Source organism: Balaenoptera physalus (assembly GCF_965194825.1).
Source record: "Balaenoptera physalus genome assembly, chromosome: 18".
NCBI lineage: Eukaryota > Metazoa > Chordata > Mammalia > Artiodactyla > Balaenopteridae > Balaenoptera > Balaenoptera physalus.
In genome coordinates, this window is record NC_138899.1 from 32,906,105 (window position 1) to 32,932,224 (window position 26,120).

The following is a 26,120-nucleotide window of genomic DNA, read 5'->3' on the forward strand; positions in this document are numbered from 1 at the left end:
AACATCGTGACTTAACTATACTTCAATTTTTTTTTAATGGTTAAAAAAAAAACAAACAAAACAAGAAATACCCTGCCACAGCTTTCAATCTGCAGTCACAATCAGACAGTGACTATACTACCTCAGGTTGGGTTTACCTGTAGGTATAAGTGAAACAAAAGTTATCCTCCTCCAGAGCCCCAATTTTTACTTAGATTTTATTTAATAGGTTCCCCCATTACCTATTAAGTAGAATTCATACTCCTTGGCCTGGCATTTAAAGTCTTTCATGATTGGGGCTTCCCTGGGGGCTCAGTGGTTAAGAATCCGCCTGCCAATGCAAGGGACACAGGTTTGAGCCCTGGACCGGGAAGATCCCACATGCTGCAGAGCAACTAAGCCCGTGCACCACAACTACTGAGCCTGCGCTCAAGAGCCCGCAAGCCGCAACTACTGAGCCCACATGCCACAACTACTGAAGCCCGCGTGCCTAGAGCCCGTGCTCCACAACAAGAGAAGCCACCGCAATGAGAAGACTGCGCACCGCAACGAAGAGTAGCCCCCACTCGCCGCAACTAGAGAAAGCCCGCGCATAGCAATGACGACCCAACACAGCCAAAAATAAAAATAAATAAATAAATAAAAAATTTTTTTAATAAAATAAAATAAATAAAGTCTTCCATGATCTATCTCCCATCCTTCTTACTTCAAATATCCCCCTTCATATGCCCTATATTACAGTCAAAACGAATCGCTCTTTTTTAAGCCCTGCATTTTTTTTTCTCCTTCCCTATCTTTGCCCATGCTGGGAATTTCCTGCCCAACCACCTTCTATTCATCTTTCACAAGATCCAGCTCAATCTTCATTACCTTTTCCTTGGCAACCTCTCCTTACTTCAAACCTATCCATAACGCTGGATTCCTAAAAACTGCCACACTAGAAACTGTAGGGCAAATCTTCCCATCTGTCAGTCATCTTGTGATGTGGGCAAAGAGCCTTGCACATGTCATTGGCTAACATACGTTAGGAAAAGCCAAGACATGGGCTTTTCTTTTTTCACTATCTCCATCTTAGCACAAAGGGTTTGGATCAATGCTTCACTAAACTCCACTCTTCATGCAAAAGTTAGAATAAAACAATCTATAAGAATAATCACAGGTAATCAGAGAGGAGTTAGAAGATGCCAACCTCAGTTTTAACACAGGCAACAATAAGAGGAGAAACAACCTCTTCTGGGAGAGAAATGGTTTTTAGCAACAGCTTCCATGCTACAGATGTGAGTGTAAATTCTAGGAGTATGCAATCCCTCCCATTATTTCTACAGAACATAAAGCAAATGAAGTTTTCTGTTTATTACTTAATTGCATCTATAATCTGAGATACATCTAAAATGCATCACCAAAAAGCATCAAAAGACTATTAAAATATACTCAACCAATCAGGGTTGTTCATTTGAACGACAAAACACAAAAAATGTTTTGAGTGACTATTTTCTCAATTCTCCAAGAATAGTATATAACTAGTACTTAGGTATTTGTTATATATTTTCTTAAAAATGGATGAAGTGAGCCTGTCACCTGCAAAACCATTCACAGTATTTGTTGCCAATGATAAAATCTGAGCTTTCTCAAATTTAAATTAAAAAATTAAAATTTTTGAAAAAAAAAAAAAAAAAAAGAATAATCACAGGGAATTCCCTGGTGGTCCAGTGGTTAGAACTCTGCGCTTCCACTGCAGGAGGCACAGGTTCAATCCCTGGTTGGGGAAATATCCCGCAAACCACGCGGCACAGCCAAAAAAAAAAAAAAATGAAGAATCACAGACCAATTTTCTTAGCCTTTCTGAAGTCATGGGTCTTAGCCTAAGTCTAGACACAGGCTTAGACATAGCCATATCTTTTTCAATGCAACAGACACCTTTATGGTCTTTGTAAGTTACTTGACCTCAGTTTTCTCACCTGTAAAAATCTGGGTAATCATTATACCTACCTCACAGGGTTGTTTCTCGGATTAAGTTAGTTAACACAGATAACAGTGTCTAGCATATGTGTTTAACGCTATCATCTATATCAGGTCTTTTCTGAAAGTGGAGGAAGCCATGTAACTGACAACTCACAACTGTTGATAAAGATGAACATCTTTCTGTTTGGTAGTCAGATGTTGTCCAGGCAAGAAGAGAGTGGAAAACACCTGAACTTTGTCTTGCAGCTCCACCCCACTTTAGATCCTAGCCAGTGATGGACTTAAACACATCACATAGGTCTGTGAGCCAAGCTATCTTCCAATGAGCCCAAATGTCCACCCTACCTAGAGTTACTGCTGTATAAGTGGGCACTGCTGATGGGCATTCCTAGTGACTCATAAAACACACACACACACACACACACACACACAATCAATCAATCAGTCAATCAGAGGAGGGCAAGAAAGATCAAAGGGAGAAGCTAACTGTCTATGGCTTCTATCATGATGGCTCTCATAGGTCTTATCGGCAGAAGACCCATGACCAGAAGATTCCCCTCCCACTCTCCTTGGAGCTCTATCGCCAGCATTTCTCCCCTCCACCATCCCATTTCTATACTCTGGAATCCTATACAGTACACCACCTTCCAGGAGATATGTTTAAGCCACAAGATAAAAGATATCCCCCCATGGATGAGTCACTCATACTATCTTGCATCAGGGAATCCTTTTAAAGGAGGCAGCCCACCGCGCTGCAGGGAGCACGTATTGTCTGATTTCATTCTCCTGCTTTTGCACTTAACCTCCTCTCATACCTCAGGCTCTGAGAGTTCTTCATTCTAGATACCAATTCCTAATATCTACACTTCAAACAACTCCTGTTTTGATGATGATGATGGTGATGATATTGAACACTTACTATGAGCCAGAGACTGTGCTCAGGGCCTTATAAATATACCTCCTTACAACAGCCCACACTAACCTCATGAGGAAACTGAGGCTTCGAAAGGTTATGTAACATAGTGAAGTCACGTAGTTAGGAAGTGGCAGAGCCAGAACTTATATCTAGAATAATCTGGCTCCAGAGCCCTTAACTTTAACCACTTTGATCTACTTTCTCTCCTTTGGATGACCCATTTGTACTCACATCTTGATCCCAGCCTGCCTGCTGACACTTTAATTTTGCATGTCCCCTGGTTTGGGCACATTTGGCACATCTAGTAAATTCTCTTGACTCTAACAAGACAAAGAAGTGTACCTTCTGACTTCTCCATCAGGGAAGATGGACCAGACAATGAAACAGAATTAGAAGTTGGTATAGAATATTACAGTGTTGTATATATTCCTGGGCTACATTAAACTGAAGCTTAGCTAACTCAACAGATGTCTAATATATTTCTCTTGCCCACATCCACTATAGAGGTAAAACAAACAAACAAACAAACAAAAACTATATAACTCTTTCCCAGTCCCTTTTCAGACAAGAGTTAACATTTGACACAGTTCTGACCAATGAGAAGTAGGAAGTTTACAGGTCAGGGGTGGACAAGCTTCTAAAAAACATTTATTTTCTTCAAAAAAAAAGGAAATAAGATCACCAGTACTGACCCATTCCCCTGCTTGCTGCCTGGAATACAGATGTGATGCCTAGAGACAATGCAGCTATCTTGAGACAATGAGTCAGCAGGACAATACAGAGGATGGTGGAGCAGAAAGTTAGAAATACTCCTGAATTTTGAAAACATTGTTGAACCTCAGCTCACCCACTTATTAAACATAATTAAGCATCCTTATTGCTTAAGCCTGTAAGTCAGCATACTTGTAGCATAAAGCATTCCTTACTGATACAATAGTAACAATAAATGGTTTGCATTACATATTATGGATTCAGTCATTTCTTATAAATCCTTTGCTAGCTTCTAAATATGCTAAGTTAAACTAAACCCTCTAGAAATGGGCTAGGAGGAACCTAACATCCTTACTATAAAGACTCCAGTGCCATGGGAGGGCAAATCCTGGTAATCAGCCCCCACAGAAGGCAATCTGTTGAATTGTATATGATACCCAGAATAAAGCAAAATAGAAGTTCGAACAAAAATGGTCACTTCTGCGAAGTCAAGCCAAACGGTATCATCATACGGAAAAAAAGTAGCAATAATATCTAGCACACAGAACCAGAAACCTGGGTTCTAATCCCAGTCTTGGGCATATCATTTAAGCTCTCAGGGTCTCAGAAGCCTCATCTGTGAAATAAGAGAAGGGACCAGATACTTCTTCAAGCAAAGGCAAATCTAGAACACTTTCATTCTTTGATTCTATATATTTTCCCACTCAAGTTGAAAACATATGACTTAAGGATCAGTAAACTTTCCTTTTGTCCACAAAGAGCATGGAATTCCAACCTCAGACCTCTACTGTCTAGATACACTGAGTACAAAGGTAAATATTCCTCAGCAAATTATGTGGTAAGAATTATGGCAGAAGGATCTGCTGACAGTATACATCATTATCAAAAGCACAACCTAATTATAAGACAGAATGAATGTTTACTTCATTTAATGGGTTCGGTGACAAAGCAACCAAGGACTTCAGTTGCTCCATATCAAGGCAGGCACCACTTGCAGAGGTGACCCACTTAAGTGAGAGGTTACATAATTAAAATCAAATCTGCCCAAAGGCCATCTCATAAACTGATTGAAATTTTCCTTTGCTACTTTTGCCATGTTACCCATCCTCTTCCATTCACTCATCCCTTGCTCCAAACCAAATTAATTTCATCTCATTTTTTCCCCTTAGGTCACTGCCCTCTGCTTTCCAAGGTGGTGTGATTAGATTACCAAATAAACTAATTTTGTGTTATTACGTCAAAAGGAGAATTCTAGCCTCACAGAGAAAGTTAAATCAAGGGCAAAAAATGATAGCATTTACTTGAGTGATAAATCCAAGAAAATCAGAAATCCCAAAATTCTAAAATCCTGTTATTCAATTCTCCATATTCTTTCTTCATATAACGTAACACAGTTCAGCTGAATCAGTAGCTATTGAAGAATTTTTACATTGAAAGTGGTTTGCCAGACATTATAAGGAGCTCACAGATGAACAACGCGTTCTCTGCTCTCCAGGAGCTTACAATTTATCATGGTAGTTACATCAATACCTCAAACATATGGCAGTCCAAAAAGCAACAGGGAAATGTTAGGAAGAAGGAATTAATTTCAACTGAAAAGGCTTCAAGGAAGAATTTAAAACTTGACATAGACGATGGCTCGTGTTTATATTCTGTTCTGAAATATGTTTTCTAGTGTCTGAATTGTCAAACTGTCTAGAACATAACTTAGATCAACAAGCAATAGACTATATTGGTGTTTTGAATGAGTTGGCTAGGATCTTCAGTGCCAGAGCAAGATTCTCTTGGTAGTTCCCTTGGTCTAGTGGTTAGGACTTGGCGCTTTCACTGCCGGGGCCCAAGTTCAAAACCTGGTCGGGGATGCTCCCCTGGTGGCGCAGTGGTTGAGAATCTGCCTGCCAATGCAGGGGACACGGGTTCGAGCCCTGGTCTGGGAAGATCCCACATGCCGCGGAGCAACTAGGTCCGTGAGCCACAATTGCTGAGCCTGCGCGTCTGGAGCCTGTGCTCCGCAACAAGAGAGGCCGCCATAGTGAGAGGTCTGCGCACCGCGATGAAGAGTGGCCCCCACTTGCCACAACTAGAGAAAGCCCTCACGCAGAAACGAAGACCCAACACAGCCATAAATAAATAAATAAATAAAATTTTAAAAAAAGAAAAAACCTGGTCGGGAACTGAGATCCTGCAAGCCGAGTGGAGTGGCCAAAATTAAAATTAAAATTTTAAATAAAAAAAAATGTTGCTTTTGTTGTTGTCATCCATTTACAATGCTTGGTGTCAGTTTATTTATCTCTTGTAAAAATAAAATACAGTGTGTGTGTGTGTGTGTGTGTGTGTGAAAAAATAAAAAATAAAAAATAAATAAAATACTCTATTGCTAAGAAAAATAAAAAATAAAAAAAATTAAATTAAATTAAAAAATAGATTCTCTGAAGGAAGTAGATTCTGCCTTCCTTATGGCTGCCCTCTTGCCTTCCCCATACCACATAACCAAGGTAAGTAAGGAGCGAGGATCTGGAACCCACAGCCAGGAACACCAACAGCGGATACAGAGCCAGAATGTGCTTCGGCCAATCCCGGCGCCATCCCTTCCGCCACTACCTAATCCTACCGGTGACAGACAGCAAATCTCAACTGTAACAGCAACTCCTTTCCTCTTCAAAGAGTCCTTCTTCCTCCAGCTCCCACCTCCTACCCTCCTCCATGCCATCCAAGCCAGCATCCTGGCCTTTACTTCTGAGATCCTTCCTCCCAATGCTTTGGTGTGTCTGCTTTGACAAAAAAAGAACATCATGTTATAAAGTGGGCCGTCTGACACAGGCAGTGAGCCGCCAAGGAACTACAAAGATCTGTTTAGAATCATGACCACTTAGCAGGCACGCGGCCACTAGGACTTTACGACCATTAATTAGTTTATCCTCCCTGACCCCCTCGGAGGCCTCCCTTATTATCTTCATCTGACAAATAGAGCAAAACTAAAATGCAGAAAAATCGACTAATTGACTGAGTGACAATAAGGGGAGGAAGATGGCAGCAGACCATTAAAAAGCAAGTCCTATAAGGAAACTTGAAGATTCTGCATACATGCCTAGTTTTCTGCAGCATATTAGTATCCAAGATTTTTGAATCCAGAACGAGATTATTAGAGATTCTCTCATTTACCCGCCTCCATTTCCTAAACCAGAAAATTAGAGCCTCCTGAGACCAAGGACTTAATCAAGTTCACGTTGTGACCAAGAGGAGGCGGAAAGACTCCCCCCTACAGGTCTCCTGGCCCCAGATCCAGTGCTTTATCAGCCTTGAGGAAACCCAGACCCACAGACATAAAAGTCACACAACTTGCTGATGGCAGGGCTGCATCAGAGCCCCAGGAGAGATACAAGAACACGTGCGTGTCCATTTTCTGCACTGTACAAAGGCCAAGGAGGCAAGTGGTAACTCAAATCCGCACTGCACTCTCTCAGCCAAGCTGTCTGCTCTGGGAGGGGAGTAGCGTCCACCCAGAAAAAGGGGCATCGTCTGCCCACAGGGCTGTTGCCACCCAGAGGGGACACCTTCTAACTTGCCCTGAGGTGCCACATAGATGAGCAGCAGCTCTGGGCCCAGGTCTCTTGACTCCTTTTCTAGGGCTGAATGGGAAAGATAAGTTGTCTTTGGAATATGGAAAAAGGAAAACCAAGAATGATACCTGGCTTCTCGTTCCTATGGCATTATCGTGTATCCAGAAGAAGGCAATGCAACCAGACTGCCTGACTAAAAAAGTGCTAGGATACTTCATCCTGCTCATAATCTAGCACACTCTAAATGTAGCACAAATGATTCAACTTTATATTAATTAAATATGTTTTGGAGTTTTGTAAAGGCTTTTTGGAAAATGTATGCCATTGGTCTAGGTCTTGTACAAAGGAGGATGCCAGGATACATCTTATAAAATCATAAGGAGGTGCAGTCTCCTTTGTGTCTATCCTGACTTGACTGCAACTGAGCCTTTATCCAGCTAAGACTGGAGGTGGGGAGAGAGGACAGGAACCTATACCCATTGGTTCTGGAGGTAAAATTGCCAGAAGATCAGTTTTTCCACCTTGGCTAGAGGCCTATCTACCCACTCTTTTCTAGAACAAATCAATGCTGCAGCTGCAACACTTCCAGTGGCTACAGCCTCTATGACAGTGGTTGTATGGGATCTGATGGCATCCAAGCCCTTCCCTCTCCGATGCAGCCTGAATCTGCAGCAGTGCAGGCTGGCAGCGATGTTCTTGTAAGTGAACATGGGAAGCGACAGTGAAGGGAGGGTCAAAAGGAAGCTGAGATTTCTACCTTGGCCAACTGGGTACCTGGCAGTATCAATGACCAACACGAAGGAAGGAGGAAGAGGGGAGTTTCAAAGTGGAAGAAAATGAATTCTGCTTTGGAAATATTGATAACCAGCTGGGAAATGAAAGTCTGAAGCTCCGAAAGATGCACAGCAGAGCCAGAGGGGCAAGGATGGTCCTGCTTCCTCAGGACAGCTATCCCGAGGGTTCCTTCTCTTTATCTTTGCATCGTCCACAGAGCCCGTCATGTTTGCCAGAAGGAAGAAATGGGGGCAGGGGGATGGGAAGCAAGAAGACCACTTTCAACTGTTTTGATGATCAAGTATTATATCACAAACCACCCCAAAGTTAGTGGCTCAAAACAACAGCAATTAATTATTTTTCACCATTCTAAGGGCTGGCTAGGCGATTCTTCTACTCCCTGTTGTGATGACTAGGATGGCTGGAACATCCAGAACGACCTCGTTTCACACGGCTGCCAAGGGGTGGTAGATGCTAGCGGGAGCACAGCTGGTTCTGTCCGCCAGGTGACCTCTTCTTCTCCGTGGACCTTCCTCTGTGGTTGCTTGAGCTTCTTCACAGTTGGCAGCTGGGTTCTAAGAAAGAGCCTTCCAGGAGAATAAACCTAAATGTGCAAATGCTCATCAAGCTTCCACTTACGTGATGTCTGCTAATGTCATTTTGTCCGAAGCTACTTAAATAGTCAACTGAAATCAACGTGGAGGGAAGCCCACAAGGACATGAATATGCATGGTTCGTGGGGGGCCACCCAAGCAAGAGTCCACCACAGCTTCTGAAGGAATTGAGGGCTCTCATTGCCCCTAATATCACAATTAGACTTTTTAAAGTAGGATTCAAAATCTGATCCAATCTCATCACTCACATTTCCACATGAGCTCTCAGCTCCGGACAAACTAGACTTTTTAGAATCCTAGACTCTGGGATTGGAAAGAATCCCAAAGTTCACCCATTGCACACACACACACACACACACACACACACACACACCAGCCTCAGTCCCACCTCTGCGACTTTGCTAAGACCCTCTTCTTTTGCTCCTTCTACAATCTGGCCTTTTATTTTCTTGCATCCTGCTCTAGGATCAAAACTTTAACTCTTCACGCTGTTCTTCAAAGAGGCTTTACATGCTCAGGTCTTTCTGATTCCACACAAAGTTCATTTTGTTCTTAGGGAATGAATAAAGGAAGTTAGGAGTAACAGAAAGGCAGATTTGCCGTAGCTCTGGCCCTGGAAACAGACCTAGGATTGAACCCTGGCTCTGCTATTTGTTAGCTTGTGACTCTGCACTCGTGTTTTGTTCTTGCCTTTTCTCTGAGCCTCAATTTTCTTATGTGTAAAGTGAGGACTACAATAATAGCTACTTACACTGATTACTGGAAGGGTTAATGTGATCATGAATGGAAAGCGTTTCACATGACGCCAGACACAAGGTGAACACTCAGCACACGTCAGCTCTTTTTCGCTGTGAAGTCAAAGATATGTGAACAAACTGAGAAAGAATAGACTTATATATATGTAACATACATGTATAACGGAATCACTTTGCTGTACACCTGAAACTAACACAACATTGTAAATCAACTATACTTCGATTTAAAAAATAAAGGGGAAAAAAATCAATGAAAACCTCAAAAAAAAAAAAGATATGTGAGCAAAGAAGTTACAACAGGGCTCTCAGGGCAGACAGACTTAAAAAATAAGGAGTGTGTGTGTGTGTGTGTGTGTGTGTGTGTGTGTGTGTGTGTGTATTAGGCAGCAGGGGAGTAGGTGCAGGATTTTTCGGTTCAATAAATGAAAAGTCAAGGTGCCTAAGAGGCTAAAGTCAGAGGTCAAATGACCTTGTCCAAACTCAGGTTTTGTTTGTTTATTTTTGTTGTTTTCCGTTGTTTCTGTCTTTTAGTTCCGCTCTGCCTTCCTCACGGGTGTAGTTTTGAGGCTCCCCGTGGTGGCGAGTTGTCAGCAGTATCACTTTCCTGGCTTCTCATTGTAAATCCTGGGAGAAAAGAGCGTGAGTCTCTCAGAAGTCTCAGCCAAGGAATCACTGCCTCTAACTGGCCTTGGTTGGCTCACAAGCCCTTTGCTGAGCCATCAATCCCTGTGGGCGAGGGACTCTGGTGATCCGACCACCCGCCCAACTCCCGAGCCCCCTCCTGAGTTCTTGGGTGGAGAGTGTGAGGACGTGGTGCCCTGGAGTGCATCAGGCTACGACGATCAGAAGAATAATTCAGTAGTGGGGGGGGGGGGGCGGAGGACAATACACTCCCACAGCCCTGTAGACCACAGCATTATTTCTAATGGTAAAAACTTAGAAATTACCCACAAAAGAGTTTAATGAATGATAGAATATACCTATGGGAATCTAGGAAAACAGTCATTTTAAATGAAAATTTGAATGAGGTGGGGAAATTAACAACCTGTTCAGTGAAAGAAGCCAGAATATAAATACACACGCACATACATACGTTACAATCCTTAAATGCTAACAAGGAATAGAAAGTATTGCAGCAGGTTCTTTCCTGATCCATCTTAAACTGCCCCCATTAAACCTTTTTCTAAAAACAATATTTTTAAACATATCACAATCTGTGATATTAAACTACAAGAACTAATTCATTCATTCGACATCTATATAGTCTTTATTCTTTGTATTGAAGTATAGTTGATTTACAATGTTATGTTAGTTTCTGGTGTACAGCAAAGTGATTCAGTTATACATATATATCAGAGTATACATATTCTTCTTCAGATTCTTTTCCATTACAGGATATTACAAGGTATTGAATATAGTTCCCTATGCGCCACAGTAGAACCTTGTTGTTTATCTATTTTAGAGCAGTTATATATTAGACCCTTAGAGAATCCCAAGCCCTGTACCAGGAAAGAGAATCCAGCCATGAACACCACAGACTCGTGCTCGGTCCTTGCCCTCCCAGAACCTGCAGTGTCTGCTGCAGGGATTATACAGGTAAACACGTGACTACAACACAGTGTGGTGAGTCCTTTGATGGGGATTATGGTGTGTGCAGTGGGATATCCCAACACTCTTCTTCCCAAGTTCCCACACACACCTACCACCTGGAGTCGAGAAAGTTAGCATTACCCATCACTCCACACTCTACCTCTCACTGCCTCATCATAGAATCCAGTAAATCATAAATTCACTCAATTCTACCTCCCAAATAACTCTCAAATCTTCTCCTTTGTCTTCTTTCCACTGTTTCCCGCCCCCCGCCCCAGGAAAAGACTGTAAAGCTGAACCATTTTTATGCATTCCCCAAGTTCCAAAATCTGGCTGTAGGAGATGATGGCAGTAATCTGTGCCTGAGAAGATGGACACCAGCGAAGAGAAGGGACAGAGAGGATGAAGAAGTCGAAGAGGAAAGGGCACTCGGAAGAGCCCCGAAGAAAACCAATGATGAAGGGAAATTATAAAACAGACTGAGAAATGAGTTAGGGAGAAAACCCACAGAGTAGAAAACCAAAGGAAACCAAGGGAAGAATTTGCAGAAAGAGAAAGGTTCTTAACAGTGTCGATGCTGGGACTTCCCTGCTGGTCCAGTGGTTAGAACACCGCACTTCCACTACAGGGGTCAAGGGTTCGATCCCTGGTCAGGGAACTAAGATCCCGCAAGCTGCGCTGCACAGCCAAAAAACAACAACAACAACAAAACACAGTGTCAATGCTGCCAAGGGATCAAACAATCTAAGAGCTGAGAAGTGAGCACTAGATTTAGCAATGTTCATCACTTGAGTTAATTTCTCACAATCAGATTATTGAATGTCTACTAGATGCAGGGCCTCCTTTAAAGGACATAGAAATTTGCAAGTCCAAGTTGCTGCTTTCCCCGGGGCTGACCATCTAGTTGAGAAACAAAGGCACTGGAAATAGTTCCTCCTTTCTCTGCAGACAAAAAAACCCTGTAAATGCTACAGTATGTAATGAGCCAAATGAGTGGCACAAACATATCGACTTTTCTAGAATGAATACCATGGATCAGGAAAGTTGTGTTTTTCCTGGAATCTATATTTTAAGATTATTGTTAACACCCCAGCACACCTCCAGATAAAATAGCCAAAATGAAGAATGATTTAGAAACCACTTTAATACAGAAATAACCCAAGAATCGGGGCTGTATTTGGATTAGTCAAGAGAGCTATGATAGCTTTCATCAAATATTTGAGAGGCACTGGTATCAAGGAAGGATGATATTTCTTTTTGTATTGTTCCCAAGGACAGACCACAAACAAGTAAGGTACAGGGAGGCAGAACTTATCCCAGAGAGAGAGAAAGAAATTCCCATTAATAATAGTGGCCTAGGGCTTCCCTGGTGGCACAGTGGTTAAAAATCTGCCTGCCAACGCAGGGGACACGGGCTCGATCCCTGGTCCAGGAAGATCCCACATGCGGTGGAGAAGCTAAGCCCGTGTGCCACAACTGCTGAGCCCGCGTGCCACAACTACTGAAGCCTGAGCTCTAGGGCCCGTGCTCCGCAACAAGAGAGGCCACCGCAATGAGAAGCCCGTGCACCGCAACAAAGAGTAGCCCCTACTTGCTGCAACTAGAGAAAGCTCGCACACAGCAATGAAGACCCAACACAGCCAAAAATAAAAGAAAATAAATAAATTAATTTAAAAAATAATAATAATAGTGGCCTAAAAAATGCAATGAGCTGCCATGTGTGTTTCCCGTCTTGGACATGTTCAAGCAAAGGTCAAAGGGCGTGTTACAGGGTGAAAAGTGGGACTCAGCATCCTCCAAGTCACCTTCAAACTCTACGAGTTTGTGACTCCAGCTCAAAGATGGTCTCTTCCTTCCAGGGTGGCAGAAAAATCTTCCTGGAAGAATTGGGATGTCCAATCTAGCCTTGGGAGACGGCTAGGATTGTGATGGGTGAGCAAGAAGAGGAAAAGCCTTTCACGTAGAAAGACAATAGACCCAACTTGCTGGAGCTGACTGTTCACATGAGGCTCCAAAGTCATCAGAACCAAGCTGACAAAAGCTTTCAACACCAGGGTAAGGGATTTGAGCAAAATCTTTTAGGCAGCAAGGAGCTATGGAAGATATTTGTGCAAGAAAATACAATTCAATTAAGAAAAGCGTCAAGGAAGGTTGTTGTGGCATTTACTTAGGACAGATTAGAAATGGGTGAGATTGAAAAAAGCAGAGGATTATTAGGAGGGATAAGAAAATAGGAACCTAAACTCAGGGAATGGGAATAAAATAAAAGGTTAGCGTAAGGGAAACTTGGGGGAAAGAAGAATCCACAGGACTCGGTGACTGGTTATGTTGGGAAAGAGGCCGAAGGGAAAATCAGATGAATGAATGAAAAGGTTTAAGTTCGTGGGAGAGGGATGATGAGAGAAGCAGTGCCTTTAAAACAACAGGGTCAGGGAATGTAATCTGAGAGACCAGTAACAATCCCAACATGGGAAGCCAGGCTATGGAGAACTCTGGCCAAGCCGACACTTCCAAGTCTGTTAGTGTCTCACTTGCATCCAGTGGAATATTACCAGCTGGTATCTTGGAGGAAATTGGATTTCTTGATTTTCCAAATGAGCCAAGCTGTTGTGCTGGCAACCAACACACATGACAGGCAGTTAGCCAAGCATAAAGCAACAGGTTTAAAACATGGGAGGGTGTAGATAAACTATCTCTAGCCTTTAGCTAAGGGGACATCACAGAAACAAATGAAAAAGAAATCTTCCCAAACCCCAGAGCCATCTATTTTTTATACAGCTGTCTTATATAAAAACATGTATATAAAACTATTGTGAGATCTACTTTCTTTCTTCTTGGGAAATAGGGCAAAGAGGGATACTTTAAAGCAAAAGCATTTTTGGAGGTAGTACTTGAGATAATATTGGGGGAAGAAACTCTTCAACATAACTTAGGCTCAGTCTGTGTAGAAAAAGTAAATATAGATGCAGAGCTGGTGAATTTGAACAATGTAGAGAAACAGACTGGATCGTTCAGGCTGCTAAAGCTGCCTTTTTTTTTCTCTCTCAACAGTGGTGGGTTTTATTTTGTTTCGTTTTGGTTTTGCTTGGATTATCTGGACAATTACCTCAACTCTCTGTTTCACTCTGGTTCTAGAGACATAGTCCTCTAAGTGTTCTATTTTTATCGTGTTCAAGTAAGGACTGAACACAATGAGCTCATTGAAACGAGCCTCACTAAAAGGATTAAGCCAGTTTAAAGGATATGTTTCCAGCACATCCTCTATTTTCCATGATGTAGAAAAATGAGCAATTCTGCGCCCTTGGTCTACCCTCTCCATTAATAATAGTTTCCTCCTCAGAGGCAAGGGTGAAGCAGAAAGCCACCTTCGGGCAAATACTCAGGTTGATAAGGGCAAAAGGAAGCACAGCCATCTGGAAAGCACATCTAATTGCCCAAGTCGTGCGGTCCCCAGTACAGAGCTCTGGAAGTTCCCTGGAAGGCGGAACAGGGTTTCTCTTGCATCATGACTTCTCTAAGCAAAGTTGAAATTCAGTGATTCCCTTCAGTTCTTGGGGCCAATTGGAAGACTGCAGCCAGGGGGTCTGGGTTGGAGTCTCTTGCACCATAAGCTCTAGATACTAATAGGATCCAGTGGCTGGGAATAGCTGGAAGCTTTGGAAGGCAGTTTTCTTTCTCAGCTCTCTTTTGGTCTGGTGATCTTGGCCTTGGTAACTCCATAGAAAGACCACTCTCCTTTTAAGTGAGCTTAAGACAAACACTATAGGCGCTTCTTGGAATATTATTTTACAGACGTATCAGCACTTTTCTATTTACACAAAGAGAAAAGGTGGTGAAAAGGGACTAAACAGCTTCTGGCTGCTGGTGAAGAAGAGAAGTAAGGGGCAGAATGGGGAGGTCCCTTCTCCAGGCCCTATTCCCCGGGCCTTCTCCTCCAGCCAGCTCCACGGAGCTGAAAAATTCAACTCAAAGAGCACACTCTATACATGCCTTACTACCAGAGTGTGACCTGGGACAGAGACTAAACACATACAAATTATTTTAAGACCTTAGAATCACTGTTACCCAGAGGGGTGGAGACACTGAGGCACCCTAGGCTTACCAGCCACCCAGCTAAAGGACTTTGCCTCACAGATTCCATATCCAGTGGCCCCTGCAGAATGGCTTCAGGCTGGCAATGTGGTTGGCAGGGCCAACACAGAACTTGCCTTAAAGCTGAGTTTTCATAGCAATCACCCTGTTTTTATTTAGGTTGAGTTTTAGAATCAATAAAACTAGCAAAAGTCTTTCTAAAGATGCTTTTAGTTCAAATCCATGTAGGGACTTCCCCGGTGGTCCAGTGGGTAAGACTCCGTGCTCCCAATGCAGGGGACCTGGGTTCGATCCCTGGTGGGGGAACTAGATCCTGCATGCATGCCGCAAGTAAGAAACCTGCATGCTGTGACTATGAGCCTGCATGTCGCAACTGAAGGATCCCGCGTGCCGCAACTAAGCCCCAGTGCAGCCTAAATAAATAAATAAATAATTTAAATAATTAATTAATAAAATAAAATAAAATCCATGTAAGAACAGAAACAGACTCACAGACATAGAAAACAAACTTATGGTTACCAAAGGGAAGGGGGTAGGGAGGGATAAATTGGGAACTGGGTATTAACAGATACACGCTACTGTATATAAAATAGATAAACAACAAGGATCTACTGTATAGCAAAGGAAACTATATTCAATATCTTGTAATAAGCTATAATGGAAAAAAAATCTGAAAAAGAATCTATATATATATATATGTATAACTGAATCACGTTGCTGTACACCTGAATCATTGTAAATCAACTATACTTCAATTTAAAATAATATTAAAAATAAAATAAAAATCTATGTACGATCAAGGATACATCGGTAGTCCATATTAGTAATTATTATGACTGTTGTTATTGTTCTGATTACTATAGAGGGGGTGATTACAGAGCTGACTGAGGTACAGGTTAAGGCTTCCCAAGCCACAGGTTTAATCCCAAAAGAGAACTTCCAAGAAAAAGCCCTTATGAGATGGTGCCCAGAATCCATTTAAAGATTTATAAACCTCAGAGAAACAACTGGTCTGGGAAGGAACCAGCCTATTTATGATGGCGACATACTTTACAAAAGCTCTCAGAGAGGGTTGACAGGGCAAGCAAAGAAAGAACTTTCTTAAGTAAATATCAAATCAATTAAAGGAACAGATCCATGGAAATCAATCATTTACAGAAACAGGTCTTACCTGTGGTTTCTAACACAAAATGCACTACATGCTACACCTCAAGTAACTCAAGAAAAATGGATTCCAAAGTGATTCAATCTCCATACACTATGAGTAAGAGGCAACAGGCTAAAGCAAACCCTGCAAAACAAAGCTTTTAAAGATATAAAAATGCATAAACCTTTCTTATCAGAAAAGAGGTGAATGAATATTACGGTATTCTTCTAGCATGTTTGCTTTAGCATTTGTCATGTAGTTATTCTGTGCAAAGGTAAGGTCTGGTATGCAGTGTAATTATTTTCCCACCTCCTTCTGTCACAAGGTCGACTTAAAGGGCAATTTCTTTCCTTAGTTCTTTAAATGCTTCCAAAAAGATATCTTAAGGTCAAGAAATGCCAACAATGTGCAAATATCTTTCAGGAGTAGTCGATTTCCCCCTAGTACCATTAGGGGAAATTTTATTGTAGTCAGTCTAAGGCAAGTTAATGGAAGATCATATTTCTATTTGCTCTGGGACAGTATTAGTAATCGGAACCAAGAGGAAGCAAGGCCTCACAGCACTGGAGCCCTGCCCTCCGGGTCAGGCTGCCTTCATTCTCTTGTCTGGATTCCAGAGGGTGTCCAAGTGACATTTCATGTAATTTATCACACATACCTATGTGTATTTCATGTAATTTATGGGAAACATGTAGCTATATGTACATAGTGTTATATGGTTTCTATTGAACCTCCTCTCAAGACTTGTAAGCTTTCCAGGTTGGCGAAGCCTTATTTTTTTTTCCTTTCAGCCATGCCACACAGCATGCGCGAGATCTTAGTTCCCCGACTAGGGATCTAACCCATGCCCCCTGCAGTGGAAGTGCAGAGTCCTAACCACTGGACCGCCAGGGCATTCCTGGCAAAGGCTTGATTATAAGATTCAGATGAGTGCAACACTTCTATGAGATTTAGTAGCTGAGGATTTTTGTGTTCTTTGCAAATCAGTCATAGTGAGATGGAGTTTGATGAAGTAACTGAAGTCTGGTAAACAGATTAATACTTCTTTATCCAAACAAATTGGGCAAATTCCTCCAGTACTATTTAGTCATGTACTGGTATATTTAACAAATATTTTATTGCTGTCTGTCAGGTACCTGACATTATGCAGGGCACTGGCAGGACAAAAGTGAATAAAATAGGCTAGTCCTCCTAAAGGGAGAAGTGTCTTCGTAGTAATGGAACTGTTCTGTATCCTGATTGTAGTTGTTACATGAATTTATACGTGGGATAAAATTTCATAGAGCCACACGTGCACATACACACACACATACATACACAAGTGTATATAAACTGATGAAATTCCCATTAGGTCTGTAAGTCTAGACAGTAGTGTCGAAGCAATGTCAGTTGCTACAATTAATATTTCTACATTTAAAAATCTGAGCATACGTGGTTACTTTAAGTATTCATAATGTCAAAGAAAATTTGACCTACTGGAGTAAAAAGTCAACCTTGTAAATTTAAAATGTATAATTGTATAAGGTGTTTAGACTAGTTGAAATCTAACTTTATACATAATATTAGAATATTTAAGTTTATCCACATTTATGTTCCATTAGATTTAGAAGAGTTAAGAACTTGGGAAGAATTTTCTTTATTAATCATATAGCTGTACTATTTAATAGGAAAATCATGTGTGTTAAACATATAAATACAGTTTTAAAGGTTTAAGGGTGTTTATTTTACAAACATTTTTAAGTTCCCATAAGAGTAATGTTAAAATTTGCTAGACTTTTAATTAGAACAATATTTACAAGTTAAACTTAAATGTTTATGGAAGAACCAAGCATTTATTATTTAAATGTAGAGTAGATAAATTTAATTTTAATATACTGAATATTAATTTTTATATACCTAAAGTAAACTCTGAATAATCTTTTCTGTGCATAAAACCACCCTTAAAAAAATGCTCTCATATTTATAGTTTGAATGCCAAGCTACTGAAAAAATTTCCACCAGGGGACAGTCCCTATGAGTCCTGGAAAAGAATTGTGACATATAGATTCAGTGGAACAAACCAACTTTTGCCTGTGTATTAAAGGAAGTGGTTTGTCCTGAGGACATCTATGGAGTTAAATGCCAAATCTGAGATGTTATCTTAAAAAGGAAGGAAGGAAGGAAGAAAGGAAGGAAAGAAGGAAGGGAGGGAAGGAAAGAAAGAAACCGTTCTTACAAGGATCCCCTCAAGGTCATCACAATTTCTCCTAAGCACAGGCATTAGCTCCTTCCTTAATGTTGTAAACATGTTTCACTACATCATTTCTTACACTGAAGTGTAAGTTTTTGTTGCATATCTTTTTTCCCACCTCACCACGACTTCCTACTAGATTAGGGATCGTTTTCTATTCATCTTTGTATTCCAAGGATGCTGACACTCTGAGCATCTTAAACTTCATGAAAAGCTGCCATAGCTGTCTCTCATGGACCTGGGATTAATTCTTGAGATTTTCTTCCCACCAGCCTCTTCAAAACCCAGACACCAACCCAATTGGCTTCATGCCTTAGCTTCCTAGATTCATCCAGCCCTATTTGGATCTCTGACCTGGTTTCAAATTGTTTATACTGGCCATGACCTGGCACTCACAGCCTTAGGACACAGCTTCTGGCATTTTCCCACTGACTCCACCCACTCCAGGGCAGGACTAAGTCTGTGAAGGAAGAACATCAAACATTCAGAGCTTGGGGGAATGTCTGGAACTCACAGTGGCCCAATAAGTATTTAAAGACTAAAGTCATTCAATAATCATCTAATATTTCCTGAACACCTACATTGTTCAAGTTGCTTTGCTGAGAACAGGGATATTAAAAACTAGTAAGATATGGTACCTGCAGTCAAGAGGATGGTGAACAACAGAAGTGCTCTTATACAGTTTTATACAAAGTGCCATAGGATCACATAAGACAAGAGCACAACACAGACTGGAGAGAAAGGGTAGTAAAGAAAAGATTTCTCATAGTGTGTGACCCTGTTAAGTTTTGGTAGCTAGATCAGGGCTTTGTGATTACTTCAATGTGAGGAAGTGAAAGGGGTCTACAAGGACTTAGGGAATAGTGTTTGATGAAGCCACTCATTGAGATCGGGAATACAGAAGGATGTGTTGATCTTTGCACTGTCGATTAATGTCAGTTTGGGACATGTTGAGTTTGAGATGCATATGGATCTAAGTGGATATGTCCAATATGCAACTATATACCAGTGTCTACAGTTTAGAAGAACTCCAAGAACTGGAGTTGTAGATTTGGGAGTTATCAGCATGTATAGCCTCAAAAGTGAACGAATTGTTTCAGGGATAATAGAACACTGAGAAGAAAGCAAGAGTGAGAGTCTGGGCACTGTGCATATGGAAGGGTTAGGCAGAGGAAGAGGAAATCATTAGGGAATCTAGAAAAGCAAGCAGAGATTTAAAAAAAAAACAAAGAGAAAAACCAGGGGACCATAGTTGTGGTGGACATTGTTGGTTTCCTAACAAGTATCAATTGCCTGCTCTCCTTTACATAATTCCTCCCCCATGAAGTCTCTGGGCCTCTGGAGGCTGAATGTCTCTAGTTCCGACGGTTGATCCAACCAGTCTAAAAATATCCCACCTGCTTTGCTGAGGACTGTGAGGGACAAGGAGCCCAGAGAGATTCAGGAAAAGTTTGATGAAGTGGGTGAAGGTGATCAAAAGATACAAATTTCCAAATATAAGATAAATAAGTCCTGGGGATGTAATGTACAGAATGGTGACTATAGTTAACAATACTGTACTGTATATTTGAAAGTTGTTAAGAGAGTAGATGTGAAGTTTCTCATCACAAGAAAAAAACAATTATCACTAAGTGAGGTATGGGTGTTAAGTAAACTTATTGTGGTAATCATTTTGCAATATATTCAAATATCAAATTATTATGTTTTACACATTAAACTTATGCAATGTTATATGTCAATTATATTTTACTAAAACTAGAAAAAAGATATTAGAAACAGAGTTTAATGGGACTCCAGATGAACTCTTCATTATTCTCTTAGAAGAACTTTCTGAAGTAATGCCTTCTCTTCCTCCATATGGGCTTTGAAGCTCACACTTGCTGCAGCCTGTCTCCCTACCAATCTGAGAAGGAAATCAACTGAAGGAAGCCAACCAAGCCAGGAGATCACAGAGATATAGAGCTGGAGCCAACCCTGACCCTTGCTCTCCCTCTCGACTTCCGTTCGTGGGATCTATGAAGTTCCTTATTGCTTAAACCAATTTGGGTTGAGTTTTCTGTTCCTTTCTTCTGAAACAGAACTAACGGGTACAGTTGTGGCACAGAAACCAAAGGAGGTGAGAACTTCAGCCCAGAAGTGATCAAGAGTATTGAGTGGTACCGAGAGGCCAGTGATGAAGGGCCTAAAATGCATCCAAAGAATTTGGTAACCAGAAGGTCTTGAAGGGAGCAGTTTCGGTGGTGGTAGCTGTGATGGGGCAGAGCCCAGACTGCAGTGGGAGGAGACTAGAATGGAAATGAGCACTCAGAGAGAACAAGCAGAGATTCTTCTGTAGTGAAGTTTGCCTGCAAGGAGAAGTCATAATTATAGAGGAATGTAGTGTTGAGGGAAGTTTTGTTTGTTTACTTTGAAGATTGAGAGCTACTTAGTGAATGAGTCAACAGGTGGCTCTCCAAGTTTCTTGCCATACCATGTTCTCCCCTCTCCCCAAGTTCAGCTGTAAAACTTCAGAAAAGTCAAAAGTAACACCTCAGGGAATTATACTCAATATTTTGTAATAACCTATAGGGGAAAAGAATCTGGAAAAAAAAGAGTATACAAATATATATTTACACCAAAATAGCACCTCAGCATTTCACATTCCAAATTTTACATTAGACATACAGAACCCCAAAAATGCAGAATGAAGCTACTAAAGCAATTCATCAGAAGAAGAAAAAGAAGAAGAAAAACCAGAAGGACAAGGAGAGGGAAAGGGAGAGGGAGAGGGAGAAGGAGAAAGAGGAAGAAGAAGAGGAAGAGGAAGAAGAAGAGGAAGAGGAAGAGGAAGAAGAAGAAGAAGAAGAAGAAGAAGAAGAAGAAGAAGAAGAAGAAGAAGAAGAAGAGGAAGAGGAAGAGGAAGAGGAAGAAGAAGAAGAAGAAGAGAGAAGAAGAGGAGGAGGAAGAGGAAGAGGAAGAAGGAGAAGGAGAAGGAGGAAGCATTTGAAGAAAAAAAAACATGTACAAGAAAGTTCATGGCAACATTTTTTGTAACAGAAATATTGGGGGAAAACATAAATGATCTATTAATAGAGAAACGGTAACACCAAAAAAAGATGCATTGAGTAGTATTCTATTAACTACTTACTCTGCAGCATTTGAAAAGAATGAGCTGGATTTCTATGTACTGATATGAAAAAATAAAAGTGAAAACATTAAATTATGGAACAATATGTGTGATAGGATCTCACATATGAAATTCAAAACAGATAGGATTGTTTATATTCATGCAGAGAAGAAAGGTCAAGAAGAATATACAACAAAGTCTCAACCGTGGTTACTTCTGGGAGGGAAGTGGGATATGGTATTGAGGGCAGGGAAGGGCATTTTAGGAAAGTGCAATTCATACATATTGTATACTTTTATGTAAGTTAAATTTTTACAAGGATAATTTTTTTTTGCATGCTCAATGAAAAAATAAGTACTTGCAGAAAAGTAAGGCAGTTTCAAAGCAGGAACTCAATTTTTACCCACCGGTATATTATTCTCCCTTAAACAGGGGAAAGGAAAGACCACAAAACTGATCATTTTTAATGTCTTTATCTCACATTATTAATGCTAAATGGATACAGTTTTGTACGCTATTTTTTTGAAGCATTTTAAAATTAATTAGTTGTTGGATGTGTGTAAAACCATTGGCATCAAGTTAAATTTATCTATAAGTAACTCCATACTCACCATCTGGTTAAATTTGGCATCATTTATTTTCAAATTGTAAGGCTACTCAAATAAAGCTGGCTGCTGTTTCATGAAGATCCCCATATGAGCACATTTGCATGTATGAAATATACATTCTGAGGCTGACTGGGAAGACCAAGAGGCTCATACACAAATGAAACACTGAGAATCCAGTGCTTAGATAAAGAATTTGCATACCTTCTATGTAAACATACAACCATTTTATAAATATATTGTCAAAAAAACCTTTCGATTTCTCTGGAACTATAGTTATGATTTCAAATCTAACATATCTAAAAACACATATAACTTAGTCCAATAATGCCCTTTAGCCACAGGTTATCAATAGTTTACCAAATAATCGACCCTTGCACATTGATTAGTTATCTGTTCCTAGTTCCAAAGGGCAATGTTATATGTTTTCCACACAGTTAATTTAACAAGCTATCAGATGTCACCTTCTCACAGAGAGAAAACTCCCCTGGTACCTGAGGTGGACAATTCAAGATGTGCCCAAATGTGAATATAGGTCTAAATCATTTGGAGTCTGGAACAGAGTAACAGGTGCATCTAATCTGACCCTAAATACAGAGATATTCTTTTTGAGACATCAATGGTTTATTGGATAGGGGATCTTACACGTCTGAAGCAAGGTCCTGTAGTGACACCCCGCCATATATGGCAGACTGCAGGCAGGCAGTCTTCACTCAATGTGGTGATATTTTTTAATCACTGAGAAAAGCAAGAAAAATGGCCAGGAGAGTGAAAACCTACGTAAAAATAGTTTATCTATGGTCAGGTCAGGCTTGTGAATAATATCTTAGTCACAATAAGGCATAAAGCCCAGAAGATGTGAATCAAATAATTTTGGTACATAATGATCTACAATCTTTGTACAAAAGAATATAAAGAAAGACTTTCAGTGGAAAAATATGTACCTAGTCAACAATTAAACATGTATAAAGCATATGCCGCATACAAAACTGGTCACACAGCAGTAAACAGAATAAATAAGACCTCTGTCCTTTAGGAGTTTCCAAACTTTGAAAATTGACAAATATTATCCAAGAAAATCAAGTCTCCTATCTTAATACCGGATAGCTTTTATTTTCAATTTTTAGTTACTTCTACAAAGAAATAAGTCAAATATTTGTTTTATTTTTATTAGAAACTAAATAGAAGAGTATATTTTTTTTCATTTTAAACATTTTCCCCGATAAATTCTTCATACACCCACAAAAATGTTTAGTAAGATATAAGCAAACAGCTTTCGGATCGTACTACAGCACCATATTTAAAGGAAAATACAGAATATGCTTGTTCCATAAGATCAGACAGAACCAAACTCAATTTTTTAAATACAAAGTTCAGATGATAAGTCCATTCAGTCTATAAAAGTTCTTTATAAAGTGATTCTGAGTTTTGCACTGTTGCTATTACAAACTGGATGGCATTCATATAATCTTTATTACTCTTGAAGTATATTTCTTATATTTATTCACTTATCATGCAAGTTTAAATTCTCAATTTTTAATACCAGGGAATTCTCCTTCTCATAGCAATTACTGCAATACAAAATGGCATCCCTGATTATGAACACTTTAAATTTTAGCTCCATAAAACCAGATTTTGTTGACGAACTATAAGAAGAAAGGCAATGTCATATATTCTTTCAATAAGCTCTATATTTTGTGGATTTTGCTTTAAAATATTCTAATAATGCTGAATATTAACTATAGGTTGTAATTTGATATTCACAACTGTGTAACAATTGGCATAGCAGTCAGAAACTGTCTCCAAAGAAACCAAGCAATGGTCCAAGAACAGGAACAAAAAAACATGGGCCAAAATTAATGCTAAGATACTTTCCTTGTAATACTTCCAAAGATTAGCATGAAGAGGTGACCCAAGAAGAGACAGATATGGGGCTTCCCTGGTGGCGCAGTGGTTGAGAATCTGCCTGCCAATGCAGGCGACACGGGTTCGAGCCCTGGTCCGGGAAGATCCGGGAAGATCCCACATGCCGCGGAGCAACTGGGCCCGTGAGCCAGAACTACTGAGCCTGCACGTCTGGAGCCTGTGCTCCGCAACAAGAGAGGCCCTGATAGTGAGAGGCCCGTGCACCGCAATGAAGAGTGGCCCCCACTCGCCGCAACTAGAGAAAGCCCTCGCACAGAAACAAAGACCCAACACAGCTAAAAATAAATTAATTAATTAATTTTAAAAAAAAATTAAAAAAAAAAAAAAAAAAAGAAGAGACAGATATGCAGGAAATTTACCCCTTATTTAAGGGATGAAACATCTGAGGCCTACTGGGGCAAAGTAGTCTCCTGACCAGAGATACATAACTTGTTGGGAACTTGAACAGGACCAGAGCTCAATTCTCCATATTTCCAGTGGCTGCCATACCAAGATGTAGGGAAGGGGTTAAAAAATAGAGAAGGGCTCAGTCACCACCACCCCCCACACACACACACCCACACCCTCCAAATCTCCCACAGTTCTTCTCCTTCATTGTCCAAAATGCAGTGCCTTTCCCACTACTTATATATCTGAAGGGACTATCGTTCATTTCTTCTCTTTCTAACATCTGCCTATGAGTTTAGGCAGAATTTATCTAAATTTCTATTTGATGTTTTTTTTTAAATTATGAATCTAAGACCTGTTTTTTTAATGCAGAAGTAAAATGTAACATTGATTCTTTATTTTAATTTATTTTATTCAAGTATAGTTGATTTACAATGTTGTGTTAATTTCTGCTGTACGGCAAAGTGATTCAGTTACAGGTTCTTTTTCATATTCTTTTCCATTATGGTTTATCACAGGATATTGAATATAGTTCGCTGTGTTAGACAGTAAGACCTTGTTGTTTATCCATTCTATACGTAAGAGTTTGCAGCCGCTAACCCCAAACTCCCAATCCATCCCTCCTCCACCCCCCTTCCCCTTAGCAACCACAAGTCTGTTCTCTAAAAAAGTAACATTAATTCTTAAATGGAGCCCAGTGATTTCGGGTTGATTGATTTTCTGTATTCCATTTAAGTGCTACGTTAAGCAACGCTATTAAAACAATACAGTGACTTTAAAGAAAGCAGGGACCATAATCATAACAATGTTTCAGTCTTTTCTGAGTATTTTCCAATACAATTTTTAACTAATTTCTTCTCAGCATTTTTTTCCCACGTGTTATAATTCCATAATGGGTTGGGTTCTAAGAAAAAAATAGAAAAGAAAACATGGTCCTTCTAAAGTAGAATCACAATTTAAATTTTAAACACTGAAACGGAATGTCCTTTGAGTGTGATTTTTGCCCCCTCAAAGCAGGGCTCCTTTTGATGTCCTGGGAGAGTTCAGCGCATGGAGATACAGGAGTGAGGAAGAGAAGGAGAAAAGACAGACAGTGCCTGGAAGTTGGCATCAAATTTCAAATCTGGGATGCTGAATTTTCCTTACAGCCCTAAAATCATATTCTGAAATGTAGAAGCCTGCTGATTCTGAGCCCACTTGAAAGAGAAAAGGCTCGGTCCCCAGGCTCCTGAGGGCTTTCATTGATAATCAAGAGAAAGATTTTAAGGCAATCAGACCAAGAAATTTTGAAATGTGAAATCATGTGATTTTTTTAAATCTGAGAAACTACTTTCTACATAAACAACGCTCCAGGAAAACATTACAATTAGGAAGATAGACTACTGCGATGATCCAATTTTGGAAAAAATGAAAAGTGGTTTTTTGAAAATAAATTGTTTTGCTCTTCAAAAGCAGGAGTTTTTTTTAGCTGTGAATATACCTAATACTAAATACTAGTGTCTTCTCCTCTGTCAATCAAAGGCAAAAAACAGAAACATATTTTTGGTCTTTTTCTTCTAATTTTTAAGCTTTTAGGAAATCATACCATTTGCCCCAGGTTAATCTAAAAACTAATGTCATGGGAGAAATTTGACATAGCAGGTCCAAGATCAAAGACAGGTCCCATCTCAGGCTGGCCAGTCTTTCCTTCCTATGGTTCCTCTTGGGCCAGGAGAGAGCCTTGTAGGGCGGAGGGGAATTTTACTCCCAGATTGTGCCTCCCACGT

At 40.3% G+C, this 26,120-nt stretch overlaps 1 protein-coding gene across 5 annotated transcripts in view; it reads right to left on the reverse strand.

The window, feature by feature from the left end:
* Window positions 1-16,871: 16,871 nt before the first annotated feature.
* The window catches only part of KLF5 (KLF transcription factor 5), a 67,352-nt gene continuing 58,103 nt past the window's right edge, over window positions 16,872-26,120 (reverse strand). For all 5 annotated transcript variants that reach the window (XR_014256050.1, XR_014256051.1, XR_014256052.1 and 2 more), the window contains one exon: window positions 16,872-20,909. The gene's annotated coding sequence lies outside the window, so the exon portion shown is untranslated. The remainder of the gene's footprint in view (window positions 20,910-26,120) is intronic.